Genomic DNA, 17,868 nt, shown 5'->3' with positions numbered 1-17,868 from the left:
CTAATTAGGGTGGACGTCTTCTGGACGTCCATCTGGATGTCCACCCAGACAAAGCTACAGCAGCTATGAGGGCCTATGGCCGGCACCACGCATGAGGGGTGGGCCAGTCAAGCGCTGCGGCCCCTTTTTCAGAGTCGGTGAGAAGGCGGCGCAATGCCCCATTCCACAAAGGTGATGTGGGACAGGCTGCAGCATGACCCGGTCCCAGTGCTGCCCCTTCTGCAGAGGCAGCCACAGAGGCAGCAACACGGGCCTGGTCCAGGAGCCATGCCTCTGCAGAGGCTGGACAGGGTGCAACCTGCTGTGCTTCAACCTCCCCCAGCCCCTCCCCCAGCCAGCCTGGCCCCAGATTGCCCCCCACCCACCAGTGGGTGGGGGGCAGGGCCAGCGCTAAGAAGTGAGGGCCTAGGCCCTGCAGCTGTGGTGGCCAGCAGTGGCAGGAGCAGTGGGGTGATGGGGGCAGCACCTTCCCCTTATCAGCCCGATCACCTCCTGTAGAGAAGGACATCCCCTGAGGGCTCCTGAACTCTGAGAGGGGGTGGCCAGTTGAAGAACCCCTTCCTCTCCCCCGTGCATGAATTTTGTGCACCAGGCCTCTAGTCCTATATAATAAAAGGCTAATATGCAAATTGTCTCCTCAATCTGGAGTTCAATGGGGAGTTCAACCAGGGAGTGGGACCAGCTGGCCAACAGCCCATGGCCCCTCCCCCTGGCTGACCAGGCCCGATAAACCCAATAAGGGTGGGCTGGCCTGACCCCACCCATGCACGAATTTGTGCACCGGGCCTCTAATAAACTAATAAATATGAAAAAATATGAAATTATATCAATATGGAAAAGATTGAATCATTGTATGAGTAACAGAAATAAGTTGTTATAATAGAAGATAGACTGATACCAGGGTAAGGAGTTTGAGTTTCTTAGTTGGGGTATGATGGTCAGAGAAAGTCTCTTTAAGGAGGTGAAATTTCACTGGAAAACTGCCAGGCAGGAAAGTAGTCCAGATTGCAAGCACAGATTATCAGCACTTGCACATTGTCAGAGGAGGGAGAGTTCCATATGGTATAGGATTCAAGGCTGGTATGCATGGAGCACAGGAGAATGGCTCCACTTGAGGTTAGCAAGGGTGATGGGTCAAGTCACACAGGGTCCTGTAGTTAACTGTAAGAAGTTGGATGTTTTTATATGTGTGATAGGAATTCACTGAAGGATTTTAAATATTGATGTAATATGATCCAGTTTATATTTCAAAGAGATATTGTTGGCGATTGTATGATAAATTAGTTATAGGAGGACATGTTTGGGCACCTGCATGCAGTCTTAGTCTGGGAGAAAAATGAATGGTGTTTTAGGCTTGTATTATAACAGTTGGAGAGACTTGGATTTCTGACATGTCTATAGAATCAGTAAGATTTGATGATGGATTGGATGATGGACAGAAGCAATTGAAGGAATTACTGTTTCCTCCTAAATCTCTTACTAAGTCAAGTAAATAGATGGAGATATCATTTGGTGAGATGGAAAGGATTAGAGAGGAACATTTCTCATGAAGAAAGATAAAAAGGTACTTAAATTTTGTTCTTGTTAACTTTGAGATTCTTAGACATTTGTGCTGCCTTATATTGATTGCTCTCAACTTTGCTGGTCATCCCAGTGGGAAGGTTATGTTCTCCTGCCCATTGATATCAGGCTTGGCCTTATGATTTGCTTTAGTTAATGAAATGCAAGTAGAAGGACATATGCCACTCCTCACAAAGACATTAAGAATTATTGTGTGGTTTCATCATTTCCCCCTCTATCATGCCCCAGATAGAGGTTGTCCCCAATGAAAATTACACATTTATTATAGCTTTTTAGTTAACAAAGAGGCAACATTTAATGAGGGCACAAATAAACCTTTGCTATAATGTGCTGAGTTTGTGGGTCAGGGAGTATTTACTAGTATTAGTATATCATAATTTAGCCTAAGCCAGGGGTGGGCAAACTTTTTGACTCGAGGGCCACAATGGGTTCTTAAACTGGACCGGAGGGCCGGAACAAAAGCATGGATGGAGTGTTTGTGTGAACTAATATAAATTCAAAATAAACATCATTACATAAAAGGGTACGGTCTTTTTTTTTATTATTTCAATAGTTTTATTCATTTCAAACATTTTAATAAGAAGAATGTAAACACTAATTATTATAATTTGAAACTTCAAAAAATGGAGGAATCATAGCACAATAACATACCTTATATTGAAGATGGCAAAGGCAAAATAAAATTGCCTAAGGAAAGGTACAAAAGCCTTTCAAATTAAACTTAAATATAATAAAATAATTTAAAACTAAAACAAATAGAAAAGAACAAAATGTGTAAACAGTAAATTAAACATTTTCTTTAGTGCAACTTCCAAATTATGCCCAGGACGTAGATGTAGATGGCAATGTAGACTGGGTTGAAAGGTTTTTGTTCTTTAAAACATCAACTTCAGTGGGAACAGTGTTGTTGGTCTCCTGTTTAGCTAATGCTCTGATACTGTGCTCTCCAGGGGCGTGTCTCCCTACATCACCACGATAATGTGTCTACGCATTCCCAGGGTGATGTCGGGGGACGCATCTGCGGGCATTACTAGGAGCCTCTGGAAGATTGAGAGGTTGTTCCTTCTACTGAATGGGCGGATATAAATCCGCCCACTCAGAAGAAGGAGCTGCGGCCGTGTTTCCCGATGTTGCCATGTTAACACTGCTGCTGGTGAAGGAGCGAAGGGGAGAGCAAGAGAACCCTCCGCTCTTTCGGCTCCGCGGGCCGTAGTTTGCCCACGGTTGCCCTGAGCCAACTAACGTAATATCCTAGTGGATACGTTGTGTAGTTGGTTGGAGATACAAGACTGGCCCTTAAGGAAGAGGTCAGGTTAAAGATATATGCTTGAAATTCATTAGCAAATAGACATTACATAAAGTTTAGGCATTAGATGAAATCATCTCATAAATGTGTGTCCATGGAGAAATGAATGGGTAGGGAACTCCATTCATCCATCAGTTCCAGTTACTATAACACAAGAATACAGACTGGGCTGCTTATAAAAAGATATTTATTTCTCACAATTTTAGAGGCTGGGACATCCAAGATCAAAGCTCTGGCTGATTTGGTGTCTGGCGAGAGAGCCCACTACCTGATTCAGAGATGGCTGTCTTTCCCCTTTGTCCTCTCATGGTGGAGGGATGAGTGAACTCTCTGGGGTGTCTTTTATTAGGACAATAACTTCAATCCTGAGGAATCCACTCTCATGACCTAATCACTCCCAAAGGCTCCACCTTCAAGTATTATTTATTAAAGAGTAGGAATCAACATATGAATTTTGAGGGGACACAGCATTCAGTCCACCACTGGAACTCGGCTCAGTGACACTCCAACCTTGGATTGTTTTAAAGCAGAGAAGTAGCTGCAAAGAAGACTGAACAGGATAACATCATGAAAAGGCAAGAGAGGAGAGGAAGGAGTCAACTGTGTCTTAGGCTGCAGTGTTGTTAGAAAAGAAAGTGGTTCTTCAGCTTAGAATCATGAATGTCTTGTCCTTTGACAAAATCAATTTCATTTGAGAGGTAGAAGCAGATTTTAATTAAAGCTGACTGAATGTATGATGCAGATTTCCACTGTTTTTATACATCTCTTGGCCATTTCAGTTAGGATTTAGGAGATGAGTAAATATCTATTCTCCAGCCTTCATTTAAATTTATGATGAAACAAGGGATTTAAAAATGGCTTAACAGGGCAGCATAATAGCACTGGGAAGCTCTATTTGTTAATATTCTATAGATGTATTTTCCTAAATAAAAATGATTTGGAATTTGGTTGTGTTTTTTTTTTTTTCTTTCCTTTCAAAAATGCTGTTACTTCAATGGATGCTAAGGTTAAATGAATCTACATTAATTCCCTGAGGTTTACTCCTCTTGTCTGGAAATATGTCTGTGGTCATTTCCAGACTTGTACTTAAAGTAAAACTACAATTTCAGAAAAATCTCATTATGTGGGATATTTCCATCAAACAATTTTCTTGTCACTAAGTACTCCATAAATACACTTAATAGGCAACATTGTAATAATAGCAGTAGCAAACCTAGCACAAAACTGCTTATTTATGCACTTAGCTTGCAAAAATGTTTTCTATTAGATTCCTCTCTCCCTGAAGAAAGAGCTAATAAAAAATCCCTATTACTATGTGCAGTGTAGTCTTTGCTGATAATAATGTTCCTACCTTGAATATCTCTCTCAATTGGTAAATAAGCTCGAATGCAATTTTCACATCTCCTATAGTAACATATTCTTTTATGACATTTGTGACAAAAGCTTTGCCAAAAGCTTGTGTTATGGGTTTCTAGTTGAGAAGACAATAGAGACACAGAAAGAAGTAACAAACATACCTTCAGTGTTGATAATGGCTTAAAAAGTATACTGTATTCTTTTACACACAGGTTATGTGTGTAAATACTGTAGTTCAGAAGGCAGCCTTAGAAATAGCTGTTATTCAGGACAACAAAAGTGGGATGGTTTCTGTAAACAAACAAAAAACTTAACAAGATTTTTTTCTTTTTTGGGGAAGATCAGTATCACAGTAGATAAAACCTATCATGTAAACACCGAAGGTGCTGGATGACATAACTTCCCCATATCATTTATTTTAAATGTTTCCCAGGGAATTGTAAATTTCATGGGTCATGAAAATTGTCAAAACCAACTCTCGATTATAAAGCAATTTCAGTAGTAGAGGACAGAGTCAAGAGCCTAGGAACATATCAGAAAACCTCCAAACAGCAGAGCAAATGTCATAAGCTTTACCTGATCACCACGCAGATGTTGATTGCATACCTACTATGTGACTATCAGTGTGCTTGGTGCTGAGAAGATGACTAATCAGAGATGATTTTTCTCAGGGATCCCATCAGGAGGGACAGGGTAAAATATACGTTAATATAATTGCAAATACTCCCTCATGAAAAGGTAGTACATTTATTTAGACAATATTCATGTAAGAGTTTTAGATATCACTCTGAAGCTATTTACCAGCAGTGGGGGGCAGTTAGGAGTGACCAGGCAGGCAGGCAGGCAGGTGAGCGATTAGGAGCCAGCAGTCCAGTATTGTGAAAGGGATGTCTGACTGCGGGGCCTAATCTGGCAGTTGGACATCTCCCAATGGATCCTGGATTGGAGAGGGTGCAGGCTTGGCTGAGGGGACCCCCCATGCATGAATTTTGTGCACCGGGCCTCTAGTCCTATATAATAAAAGGCTAATATGTAAATTGACCGAACAGCAGAATGACTGGTCGCTATGACGCACACTGACCACCTGGGGGCATACGCTAAGTGCAGGAGCTGTCCCCTGGTGATCAGTGCACTTCCACAGGGGGAGCACCACTTAGCCAGAAGCTGGGGTCACAGGCTGGCGAGCGCAGCAGCAGTGGTGGGAGCCTCTCCTGCCTCTGCAGAAGTGCTAAGGATGTCCGACTGACGGTTTAGGCCCGCTCCCCGTGGGATATCCCCCAGGGGCTCCCAGACTGCGAGAGGGTGCAGGCCGGGCTGAAGGATCCCCCTCCCCCAGTGCACAAATCTTGTGCACCGGGCCTCTAGTACTGTTATATGAGGAGAAATGCATTTGAGATATTTAGACAAAATGCATTTGAGATATTTAGAAATGAGGTTTCATAGAGATAGCATTTACAATAGAAATGAGGAAAGGAAAGATATTCTTTGACTTTTTTTCACCTAAGGTGATATAATAGAAATAAAATAAGTTGCACATATTTTAAGTCTTCAATTTGATCAGTTTTGATATATTTATATCACTAAAGTCAAGATAATGAACATCCCATTACCCACCAAAATTCCTCATACCCCTTGGCCCCCTCAACTTTCCCTGTGTCCTCCATCCTCAAGCAACCACTGATTTATTACTGTCAATATGGATTCGTTTCCATTACAATCTTCTTTTTTTTGTATAAATGGTGTCATAAAGTGAACACTCATTTTTACCTTGCTTCTTTAACTCAGAATGATTTTGAGACTTATCCATGTTATTGCATGTATCAATGTATTTTATTTTGCAGTTAAGTAGTAAGTGCTAAGTCCATTACAGATATACCACAATTTGTTTCTCTATTCACTTATTAGTAGATGTTTAGGCTGTTTCCAGTTTTTGCTAAACTGCTATGAACATTAACAAAAAAAAAAATTCTTTCTATGGACATAAAATTTCTCTTGGGTAAATACCTAGAAGTATAATAACTGGCTAGTATACATGAACTTATTATAAAACCAACAAACCATTATCCAAAGTGGCCATATCATTTTGTATTCCTACCAGCAATGCATGCATATTCTAGTTACTCTGCACCCTCACCAACACTTGGTCAGTTGTTTTTTTTTGTGTTTTTTTTTTTCATTCTAATAGGTGTGTAGTTATTTATCATATGGTTTTAATTTGTATCTCCCTGATGATTAATAATGTTTGTGGGATCCCTTAACACGACCCGCGTGGTTCAGGGCCCACTCAGGGTCTGGTTTCTGGAGGAGGCCACACACTAAAATGAAGAGAGAGACTAGAAAAGAGTTAATTTGGGAAAATGGGGGGCCAGGCGGGAGTCAACCTCTAGTGGGAAGACTACCACTATGCTCTGGCCTTGCTTTCCCTTTTATTGAGGCTATGGGATACACCCATTACCCTTAAGCAGCTTTGGGAAACACCCATAGCCATTAAGCAGGTAATAAGCGGATTATCATATCAGTAAGGATTTACATGATTACAAGATGGGGAAGTTGCCTTAGTTACCATTGTCTCAATTAGATAGGGAGTGGTTGGCTCTGACCTTTCAGAGCTTCAAGGTTGACCAGCCTCTTTCTATTAGTGAGACAATGATTGGTTTCTGGCAAATGTTCTGCATTTTTAAGTGCTTTTGGTTATTTGTTATATCTTTGTTCATTAAATATTTGTTCAATAATGTTATAATAACTTTATATAGTGACATATGGTTACTAGATGTATGGTGGGAATTATTTTGCAAAGTATATAAATATCAAGTCACTGTGATGTACACCTGAAACTAATAAGATATTGTACATCAATTGTATGTCAATTTAAAAATAAACTTGTCATGAAGAAAAGTTCTTTTGAAATAAAGGAAAAAATATTCTAAAAATGGAGAGAACACTCTTTTAAAAAAAAAATCCAGAATAATTAACATTGATATGTGGCCTGGAAAATGATTAAATTATGAGGAACAAAACAAGTACTCAGGTATTCAGGTACAAAGTCCCATTATCTGTAAGGGTGGAATTTTGTGGCTGGTTTTAGACTTCTCCAGTACAGCTTAAATGTCAGGAAACAAAGAAATGAGGTCTATAAAATTACCTAGAAAATAAATGTGACTCAATAATACTATATCCAGCTGATATGCATTTCAAGTATGAATAAAAGGGAGAGGCATCCTTAAACATTACAGAACTTAAGGAAAATAACGTTCAGTGATTCTTCTTGGAATTTTTTGCCAAATGCAGCTAATTCAGCATTTAATCAAAATGCAGAACCCTAAAAAGGAGAAACTGTGGTAGAGGGAATGACAATGAGCATTTAACTAATTTACAGAATTAAGACTAAGCACATGCGATAATTGAGATTATAGAACAAAATGTAGTTGTACGATACCTTGACAATGTAAAACATAATATACATAGTAATATTTGGCAGGAGAGAAGGTGGAAATATATGAGCACTAATTAGCTCATCTATTTTTTTGGTGGTCTTATCTAATCCTTTGATTTATTTTTTGTAGTTTTATTGAAAAATAATTGACATACATCACTGTATAAGTTTAAGGTGTACAGCAGGATTGTTTGATTTATATACTTCGTTGAATGATTATCCTACAATAGGTTTAGTTAATATCTATCATTTCATATAGATACAAGGGAAAGAAAAAAATTCTCTTTGTGATGAGAATTCTTAGGATCTACTTTCTTAACGACTTTTTTATACATCATACAGCAGTGTTCACTATAGTCATCACATTCTAGTACTTATTTATCTCTTTTGACTACCTTCATCCAATTCTCCCTGCACCCGCTTCCCGCCTTTGGCAACCACAAATCTCTTTTTATCTGAGTTACATGGGCTTTTTATTTTGTTTCGTTTTAGATTCCACATATAAGTGAGACCATACGGTATTTGTCTTTCTCTGACTTATTTCACCTGGCATAATGTCATCAAGATCTGTCCACATTGTTGCAAATGGTGCAATTTCTCCATATTTTATGGAAATCAATGAATGCTTAGTACTTAGAAATGGTTCTATGAAGTTCATGTTTTCAGGAGGGTTAGTATTCACATTCTAGTGAAGGAAGACAGATGCAGAGCACTTTTAAAATGTCAATACATTATTTTATTTAGTGGATAAATTCCTTAAAGGAATCAATGAAGTAATCCTATATAATAAAAGTGTAGTATAAAAATTGTCCCCTCGACTGGGAGTTCTTCCGGGAGTTTGATCAGGGGGCGGGGATGACTGGGGGAAGGGAAGGAGTACCCGGCCAGCCGCTGCCAGCCACTAGGGAAGCTACCGTGCACAAATTTTGTGCACTGGACCTCTAGTTATATATGTAAAAGCCAAGCAACTGGAACAGTGGAACGACCAGAATGACCAGAATGATGGCAGCCACCAGTCACTATGACATGCACTGCGGCAGCCAATTGGCCCCCCCGAACCATCCCCCCAGCTGGCCCAGCCCCTGATCGTCCCCCCACCCCAATCGGGGGTAGGGCCAGCTGGCCAACCTCCTGCATCCCCTCTCCCCCTCCAGCCCCGCCCTGATTAGCCCCCATCGGGGCAGGCCTGCAAGACCACACCCATGCATGGATTGGTGCACCAGGCCTCTGGTAATGACATAAAGAGAAACAGATAAGGGAGAAATAAGTTAATCAGAATGTCAAAGAAGGCCTCTAAAGGAAAGTTTACTATGTAAATGCTTTTACAAATAATAGGGACTCCACTCCCTTGATATTTTTTAAGAGGTATTATGTTTTGATATAAAGATATACAGTATTTTAAAAAATAAATCATTGAATCATTCAGTTTTACCTCAGATTCACTGCATTTTTATATTAAATTCAACTAAAATTGTAATAAATACTATTTATTAAAAATATGGTATAGAAAAGGATACCAATAAAATATTTTACCTACTCATTTACTATGAAAATCTGTTAATTTATCTATTGTTCTAGTTGTGACAGAGTTACTAGCTATCTCTCACAGAGATTATTAGGACTATTGTTCACCTATTTTACATATTTTTAATTTACTTTTAGAGAGGAAAGGAGAGGGAGAGAGATAGAAACATCAGCATCAATTGACTGCCTTCTACATGCTCCCCACCAGGGATCAGAAAACAACCCAGGCATGTGTCCTAACTGGGAATTGAATCAGTGACCTTTTTTAAAAAAAAAGGAAATTTTTTACTATTGATTTCAGAGAGAAAGGGAGAGGGAGAGAGAGAGATTGAAGCATCAATGATGAGAGAGAATCATTAATCTGCTGCCTCCTGCACACCCCATACTGGGGATCAAACCTACAACCTGGGCATGTGCCCTGACTGGGAATTGAATTGTGACCTTCTGGTTCATAGGTCGATGCTCAACCACTGAGCCACGCCAGCTGGGTGAACCACTGACCTTTTGATGTATGGGACCCTGCCAAACCAACTGAGCTACACCTGCCAGGACTTGCTCACCTATTTTAAAGCTGTGGCTTATGGATTGTGCCACAATTTCTTAAAACTAAGCAATTTTATAAACAAAAGATTTATTCCATTATCCATACTCCTTGACAAAACATCTTCTAACTTTCTGGTTTACTAAACATGCTATATTGCTGCAAACATTTTCTGTCCAAATAGCTGATTTCATCCAGTATTTTCCTATCTTTATTCATCAAGGTTAAACTTGCATGGTTTGTTTGTGAAAGAAAATGGATATTTCTCTTAGATATAAATTGGTATTTTTTTCCAGGAAAATAAGTTGGAGGGAAGCAATTGACAGAACTTTTGAGCTCAATTGTCTTATTCTTGAACGAGTTTCATATTCATAAAAGATTTGACTCTAACTTGAAACAGAAAGTGGGAAATAGAAACATAATGATAGAGGAAAATGCTCATCTTAGGATGTACTCTAAATAGCAACGTAATTATTGTCGAGTAAAAACTGACTTAGACCTGTATGAAATGTTTTGTATTTTATGTGCTAAGCAACCTTAAAGTAGATGTCTTTTGTATAGGGTCACTCAGTGAAATTGGTGTTCAATAAAAATTATGAGGTTTCCATACACTTTACTTTGTATATTTTCATCATTAACAAAACCTGGTGACTGTGTCCTAAGAGAAGAAAAACAAAATCATGGACTATGAAGTGTCACTGGGTTTGATTAGCAGTTGAATGTTAGCATTAGCCTATTAAAAAGTTTAAAATGCATGATGGACCTGGAAAATACTATGCTAAGTAAATAAACCAATCTGAGGAAGACAAATATAACATGATCTCACTTATTTGTAGAATCTAAAGAGCAGAATGAATTGACCAACAAAATAAGACCCGAAGCGTGGAGGCATGGAAAAGACTGACATTCCTCAATGGGGGTCAGGGGGATGAGAAGAAATAAACCAAAGAACTTATATACTTACTAGAGGCCCAGTGCACGAAATTTGTGCATGAGGGGGCGGTGTCCTTCAGCCCAGCCTGCACCCTCTCCAATCTGGGACCCCTTGAGGGATGTCCGACTGTTCGTTTAGGCCCGATCCTATGGGGCCTAAAAGGGCAGTCGGACATCCCTCTCACAATCCAGGACTGCTGGCTCCCAACCGCTTGCATGCCTGCCTGCCTTCCTGATTGCCCCTAACTGCTTCTGCCTGCCAGCCTGATCACCCCCTAACCACTCCCCTGCCAGCCTGATTGATGTCTAACTGCTCCCCTGCCAGCCTGATTGATGTCTAACTGCTCCCCTGCCAGCCTGATTGATGTCTAACTGCTCCCCTGCCAGCCTGTTTGCCCCTAACTGCCCTCCCCTGCAGGTCTGGTCACCCCTAACTGCCCTCCCCTGCAGGCCTGGTCACCCCTAACTGCCCTTCCCTGCAGGCCTGGTCCCCCCCAACTTCCCTTCCTGCAGGCCTGGTCGCCCCCAACTTCCCTCCTCTACCAGCCTGGTCACCCCTAACTGCCCTCCCCTGCAGGCTTGATTGCCCCCAACTGCCCCCCCCACCTTGCTGGCCATCTTGTGGCAGCCATCTTGTGTCCACATGGGGGCAGCCATCTTGTGTGTTGGAGTGGTGGTCAATTTGCATATTACTCTTTTATTAGATAGGATAGTCATAGCCCATGGACACGAGAAACAGGGTAGTGAAGACAGGGGTGGTTGGTAGGAGCTGGGAGGATGGGGTAAAAGTGGGAGGGGGAGGGGAGATATCTGTAATATTATCAACAATTAAAGGTGTATTAAAGTTTTTTAAATGCAAACAAAATATAAGTCAAAAACTAAGATGCATTTTGTTGTTCCTGAATACCTTTGAAGAAAAATTAAAAATTTCACAATATGCTGAGAAATAATAATGGCAGGGAAGGCACCAATCAAAAATAGTCAAAAATAAGTATGACAAGGAAAGCTGGGGAAAATTCAGCATCACTAAGTTGGTCCCTCTAAATCCCAACATCGGTTCAGTAATAGTCTGTATGTAGATAGGCTTTGTATCCCGTTTGGATGGATTTTTATGGTTCTAAAGTTTACAGAGCTGGTCCCGCAATAACAAAACATCATTATTATCAGTTAGGGAGGAAATGAGTGCTCCACAAATGGTATATTGATGCTGTTGAGGTTATAGGCTGTCAATGGATATTGTCCCTATTTTGTACCCAAATGTGGAACCAATTTACATTTGTGTTAAATTTATAATTGTTCCAATCCAGGTTTGGCAGACGTGTCTTAGGTATGCCACCAAATGGACATGCTGATTCTTCCTACTCTCCAGTCCTCCTGTGCCCTCAGTCTAGAACTTGGGACCTCACATCTGAGGGGAAACTTGGATTTTGTAACTGATCTATTGACCAAGAATCTGAGTGAAGAGAGAATAAAAGAGACTAAAGCACCAGTGCTTATGGGCTTCTAATGGATTGACTTCATCTGATTGGAAGTTATAAATTAAAGATGCCATCCCTTTATCAGGTAGCTTACTTCTTTTCTGTGAGCTGCAATAAAAATGTGTAAGTCATAAAAGTCATCTTAGCTCTCCTTGGAAACCCAAGGAGTAGGAACTAAGTGTTACCTTTCATAACAAACAACTTGCCCATATACTAGTATTTTATAGTTTAATTTAATTTAAAAACATTATTTGAAACCATAGCATGCATTTATATTAGAATCTCACTTGCCAAGACCCACACCACACATACATACTTTCTTATTAAAATACCTTTAAAAGAAAATAATAAGACAAATATATCTCAGTTGGCAAAATTCAAAGAAAAAGTACATGTACAATGAATAGCTTAAAACTAGAAGTAACAAGAATATCTGTTCTATGTGGGTATGTCAGATTTTCTAAAAGCATCTTGGTCCAATTTTATTCTTCTCTACGGTTATAGGTTCAGTTCAGGAAAATACTTTTTTTCATAATGTGACACATTTTTCAGTTGCAACTCATAACAATTAAATGGCTTGTCAATAGAAAAGTCATAAACAAGGGATGACAGTTCATTCTTATGTTATTAAGATATGAGCCACCGAATCCGTTGATTCTGCAATTTTTGTCAATCTAAGTGACATAATTGATTGGATCTACTCAACTTTTAGAATGTGTTAACTTGATAACTTAAAAAACTGGGCTTGTTATGTTTTCCAACCAGTGTTTCTTTTTATAAAGGCGTTCGTTGAACTGGACAGCTTCAACCCTTTCCAGGCAAGATGGGCACTAATGCAACAGTTGCTCAGGAGAAAGGAGTCTGAGAAATGAAGAGTGGAGACACAAAAAAAGTGTCAGAAATCTCACATCATAAGACAATGGAGGCAAACTGGCAACAGTCTTAAGCATTTTTTGAATAAAAGGTGTCTTTCTTGCCCTAGGCTGAATTTAATGGGTTTGTCTGCATATACATTTGCCCTGCCTTAAGACAGAAAATGAATCCTATGTGTCAATTGAACCTTTCAGAGAAGGTTAGTGTGTTAGCGTAATGATCGGGAATTAAATATGATACAATAATATTGAGTAATGCTTTTGGTTTCCAGAGGTAATTTTTATTATTATTTATTACTTATTATTTACTAGAGGCCCAGTGCACGAAATTCACGCACTTGGAGAGTGAGAGGGGGGTGTCCCTCAGCCAGGCCTGTGCTGTCTCCTGCATCGTCTCGCAGTCTGGGACCCCTTGGGGCATGTCCGACTGTTGGCTTGCTGCTCCTTACCGCTCAGCTTGCTGCTCCTTAGCCCTGCTACGGAGGCGGGAGAGGCTCCTGCCACCGTCGTCAGCTGTAAGCCCTGGCTTCTGGCTGAGCGGCGCTCCTCCTGTGGCAGCGCACTGACCACCAGGGGGCAGCTCCTGCGTTGAGCATCTGCTCCCTGGTCGTCAGTAAGTGTCATAGCGAATGGCTGTTCCACCGGTCATTCTGCTGTTTGGTCGGTTTGCATATGAGGCTTTTATTACATAGGATTATTTATAGTGGCTGGACCAGTGTTTGGTATTTATGCATATTAAATAAACAAATATATAAATACATACATGAATGAATACAAAACAGTATCAATACCCTTCCATGATCTACCCTATAGGGAAAGTGCAACTATTTTTTTGTTTCCAGTGGATTTATGAATGAACAATTCCAACCACGAGAGGCTCTATCTGTTCTTGAAAATTCTGGGCAAATAAGCATTCTCTCCCTGCCAGTTCATTAACTATAGTACTTTTTCTCATAGATCCCCAAACCATTTGGTTATGTCCAGCTAGTTAAGTCTTTTGTTATACTGTGGTTCATTTGCCACTCATTGCTGAAAGAGCTAAAGCATCTATTGTTTACAATGCTCAGCAGTGTGCTTAGTTTAATACCAAAGATTCTTAGAAGCAGGACTGTAATTTTGGTCCAGGTGTTTCCCTTGCAAACAGAATCCTTGATCATCTTCCATTGTACCCTTCACAGGGGATCACAGCACAGTTCTAACCAATAACCTGACCAGCTACTGTGATGATTTGAGGGAAGTTCACTGACAGTATTGTGATTTCAAAGTATGGGAACAAGTTCTGAAGATTCTGATCATTGGTTTGGAGAGCAATCTATAGACTCCAAATGTAAGGGCATATTAAACACTGATTTCAACTTAATACTTTGGTGGGTACCTCTTCTTTTCTTTTGGATACACAATTACTAAAATGTTTATTATAAACAATGTTTTAAATACAGCCAAACCCAAAATTTTGAAATTGAGTACAAATGATTGAGCTGGTAATGCAACAGTATCATATTAGCTTATTAGAAGTATTTTAGTTGATGTATACATACAGATAGAGATTTAGATATAAATATGGCTAAATATATGACAAAACTATTCTCTTGGCAGTGTTCCAGAGTGTATAGTACACATGTTCTCCCTCATGCTGGATTTTATCACTCTTTTTATTATTTTCTAATCATAAAAGATAAGACTGTCATCTTATTGTTAAAATGTGTATTTCTGTGATTGCTAATTAGAGTAAATATTTACAACATTTAGAACACCCATTTCTGTGTTTTGTTTTTTTTTTTTTTATTTGTGACTAGAAGCCCAATGCACAAAATTTGTGCAAGAGTAGGCCTTCCTTCCCCTGGCTGCCAGCACCAGCTTCCCTCTGGCACCCGGGACCCGGGCTTCCCTCTGGCACCTAGGACCCAGGCTACCCTCCTGCTGCCGGCAGGCACCCGGGACCCAGGCTTCCCTCACAGCCCCAGCTTTGTCCAGAAGGTCATCGGAAGGATGTCTAGTCTAATTAATATATTATGCTTTTATTATTATAGATTGCCTTTTATATTTTTAGATTGCGGCATCAAGGTCATGTTGTCTTTCAAATTGTTTTAAGCAATTCTTTTTAAAAAATATTTTTATTGATTTCAGAGAGGAAGGGATAGAGAGAGAGAGAGAAACATCAATGATGAGAATCATTGATCAGCTGCCTCCTGCACACCTGCCACTGACCACCAGGGGACAGACACTCAATGCAGGATCCTGGGGGAAGTTCCTGCATTGAGCATCTGCTCCCCAAGAGGGAGGTGACCAACGGTGGTGATGGGGGGTGGTGCCAGCCAGTGGGCAGTGCCAGGTCTCCAGCTAAGGTGGGTGCCAATGAGGTCCCCCCATGGCCCTACTCTCCAGTTGCCCCACAGATGGCCCTGATTGCCAGCCAGGCCTAGGGACCCTACCCCATGTATTGGGAACAGTCTCTTAGATTTAAAAGTTAAAACCTGGCAAGGCTACTCTAACACTGAAAAAACAGGATGATGCAGCGATGACATGCATGGACTGTGGCTTGCACATTTTGTGGTCAGCCCTGATTCTGACAATTATAACTGTGTGACAAAGCCAATTACTTAACTTCTCTCTGCTTCAGTTTTTCCACCCATAAGATGGGGAAAATGGTACTACTGCCTCAGAAGGATCATGTTATGTACTACTTTTTATAATCAGGGCAAAAAAATGTAGCTACCCATACAACAGCAAGATGCCTTTCACCTGTATGAAAAGTATGGTCACTGGTGCATGCAGCGACCTGGATTGTGAGAGGGATATCCAACTGCTGGTTTAGGCCCGACATCCCCCAAGGGGTCCCGGATTAGGAGAGAATGCGGGCCGGGCTGAGGAACTCCCCCCCTCCTGTGCACTAATTTCATGTCCTGGGCCTCTAGTTTAGTTTATAATTGGCCATCTCATTGAAATTTCTTATTCAAATCATTTGAAAAGAAACTATTCTCTTGAGAGACTGTTATAGCCTTTGTAAACATAATGATTTTTTGTATCTTTCTTACCAGCATTTATTTGCTAATGTGTTTGCTTTTTTTTTGGTTTGCTTTTGTGTTTGCTGTATTATTTTGCTATACTTCCAGAATAATGGTGGAAAACTGGCAGTGATAAAAAGCACTCTTTTGTTTAGAGTAATTATATTAAAAAGTTCCCAAAATGCAGCAACAAATAAAACAAGACCAAGTAGATTTAATTCAGGAATGCCAAAATGTTCTTATATCAGAAAACCTATTAATTTGGATAATCATATTGATAGGTCAAATAATAAAATTACCTCAGTAATTTGTAAAGAATGCTTTGGAGAAATTCAATATCCTGTTCTAATCTCCTAATAAACTAGCAATAAAACATTAGCTGAAACAAATAGCCTGCAGGATGCTTAGAGATAAACACTGAATTAGGGTGGATTCATACTCAAAGTTTCAACTTCCTATCTGTGGGCCTTTGCTCAGTTGGTTGTTTTGTAATTTAGTCGTAATTCCGGTTTGGTCCTGGGTGGAAGTGAGTTTGTAAATTTCACCTGCTCCTCTGCCATGCCAGCTTGGATCCCCTTTCTGTGAGTCCCTTAAAGTCATGAATGAACATCAGAGAGTCTATTTACTAGTGAAAGTAAATTTAAAAGCAAGTGTGTATACATACACATTTTTTGTAGATTTAGAGTTTCGGGAGATTACCGCTGACCAAATTTTCTAATAGATCCAAAGCTAAGTGTTTAAAAATAAATGAAGAGGAAAAAAAAGACATACTAGAATATCTTCCATTACTATTTAAAAAGATATTATTCTTGTTTGAAAGGGCACTACAAATAGACAAAAAATTAAATTTTATTATTTTTACACATTTTCTTCAGGGAGATCAGGTACATTTAAGGATAAAATGAATAGACTGCAAATATGTCATATTTTCATAAATAGTCTTCCTTAGTGCTGGGTTTCAGATAGCAGTTTGATAGCAGATGATCAAAGATTATCTTTTATGAAGAAAATTTGAAGTGTGGCAGTCTCTGAATTTGTCAGTCAACAAAGATGACTTATGTTTTAACAATGATAGGAGCTGCAGTAAAGTCTTTTTGTAAAATATTAGACAATAAAACCAGGGGTCTTGTGTTAGATTTCTTCCAGTGGAGACCGGAAAGAATCATTGCTTTTCTGGAATTATCTAAAAGTAAAGTTGAACCTATTTTATCTATGGAATGTTGACTTAGAAATCATTGGGTACATGCACAAAAGTATATATATCTATATCAAATTACACATTAATTGCTTTGTGCAAAAACTGATGCATACCAAAGGCAGAGAGGTCTTTTCATACGACTACTAATAAAGTGTTTCACTCACCATGCGTTAGTGTATTTATTGAGTGCCTGCTTTCTAAGCACTGTGAGCAGTTAAGTAACCTTTTGTGTATCTCCACAGTTTCAAAGTCCTTTTATATAAACCATCATCATTAGCTACAGATTAATTTACATCTCCGCAAAAGGTTCTCTATTAATTTGAATTAAACAAATCACACAGAAAATTTTCAGTTTCCTCACAAAGCTGCTTTCTGGTGAAGGTTTACAATCTGTCCCCCTCCCTCATGCACCTCTAGAGTCAACTCCCTGCACTGAGATGATTCCTCTGTGCTTGTGGGCTAACCCATCCTCAGAGAAGACTGCGTCTGGAATGGCCAGGTTATATCAAGTCACACACCCCTTCATTCTCCATCCCGGATAGTAAATCTCACTTTAGCCCTCTCATCAGAAAGAAATCCAAAACAGGTGTCTGGGAAAATTCTTCATGCTATGTCTATTCTGGAGAAGTTTCTGGGTCCTA

Source organism: Plecotus auritus (assembly GCF_963455305.1).
Source record: "Plecotus auritus genome assembly, chromosome: 8".
NCBI lineage: Eukaryota > Metazoa > Chordata > Mammalia > Chiroptera > Vespertilionidae > Plecotus > Plecotus auritus.
This window is presented reverse-complemented; position numbering follows the sequence as displayed.